This window comes from Mandrillus leucophaeus, unplaced genomic scaffold (genome assembly GCF_000951045.1).
Source record: "Mandrillus leucophaeus isolate KB7577 unplaced genomic scaffold, Mleu.le_1.0 Scaffold34, whole genome shotgun sequence".
NCBI lineage: Eukaryota > Metazoa > Chordata > Mammalia > Primates > Cercopithecidae > Mandrillus > Mandrillus leucophaeus.
In genome coordinates this window covers 1811843-1813220 of record NW_012103587.1, presented here as the reverse complement: position 1 = coordinate 1813220, position 1378 = coordinate 1811843, and the positions used below count along the sequence as shown (strand labels likewise).

General features: G+C 55.3%; 1 protein-coding gene across 1 annotated transcript in view; it reads left to right on the top strand.

Moving 5' to 3' along the window:
- Positions 1 to 1378, top strand: part of DHX37 (DEAH (Asp-Glu-Ala-His) box polypeptide 37) — a 51195-nt gene that overhangs the window by 20590 nt on the left and 29227 nt on the right. The gene's annotated exons all lie outside the window — the stretch shown is intronic.

Here is a 1378-nt window from a genome sequence, read left to right as displayed (position 1 = left end):
AGTCGGGGGTGGGCCGGACAGAGCCACGGCCCCCAGGTCAGCATGCCAGTCGGGGGTGGGCCAGACAGAGCCACCGGCCCCCAGGTCAGCATGCCAGTCGGGGGTGGGCTAGACAGAGCCACCGGCCCCCAGGTCAGCATGCCAGTCGGGGATGGGCTGGACAGAGCCACGGCCCCCAGGTCAGCACGCCAGTCGGGGGACTTGTCTTTGTCGGTTAGGCTGGGAGGACACTAAGGCAGGGACGGAGTACTGGGGGCCCCTTCTCACCCAGTGCCCTGCCTCCTCCCCAGGAGCAGCCACCACTGCCCATCTCCTGCACATCCTCCTGGACAATTCTGTGCATAGTCAGCGTGCGTCTAGAAAAAACTGCCTCATCCTCTTTTTAACTTGTTAAATATTATAAAAATGTGAGGACTGGGCATGGTGGCTCATGCCTGTAATCCCATGACTTTGGGAGGCTTTGGCGGGCAGATGACCAGAGGTTGGGAGTTCGTGGCTAGCCTGACAAACATGAAGAAAACCTGTCTCTACTAAAAATACAAAAAAAATTAGCCGGATGTGGTGGCGCACACCAGTAATCCCAGCTATTCGGGAGGCTGAGGCAGAAGAATCACTTGAACCTGGGAGGCGGAGGTTGCCGTGAGCTGAGATCACCCCATTGCACTCTAGCCTGGGCAACAAGAGTGAGACTCCATCTCAAAAAAAAAATTGGGGGCATATGCATAAGTAGAAAAGATAGTATAATAAGCCCCCAGGTACCCAAGACCTAGTTATAATAATTGTCAACTCCTGCCCTACCCTGTTGGGTCTGTACTCTCCTCCTGGCCCCACTCCCCACCACTGTTTAGAAGCAAATCATAGGCCGGGCGCGGTGGCTCAAGCCTGTAATCCCAGCTACTCGGGAGGTTGAGGCAGGAGAATCACTTGAACCTGGGAGGCAGAGGTTGCCGTGAGCCAAGATTGCATCATTGCACGCCAGCATGGGCGAAAAGAGTGAAACTCTGTCTCAAAAAGAAAAGAAAAAAAAATCTGGCAGTAAGTCTGTAGGACTTTCTTTGGAAAGCAACCTTGAACAGGCAGATATAGCACTTGCTTTGCAATGGCTGGGAGCACGTGTTTATAATGCAGATGCCTGTGTCTAACATGTCCAACGTGGTCTAAAATCCAGAAGGCACAAAAGAGCACAGAGTGAGAGCCTGCCTCATCCGCCCACTCATCAGATGTTACTAGGCAGCATCTAGTGTGCCAGGCCCATCCTGGGCTCTCAGGATGTGGTGGTGGGTCGGACAGAGCCACGGCCCCCAGGTCAGCACGCCAGTCGGGAGTGGGCCGGACAGAGCCACGGCCCCCAGGTCAGCACGCCAGTCGGGAGTGGGCC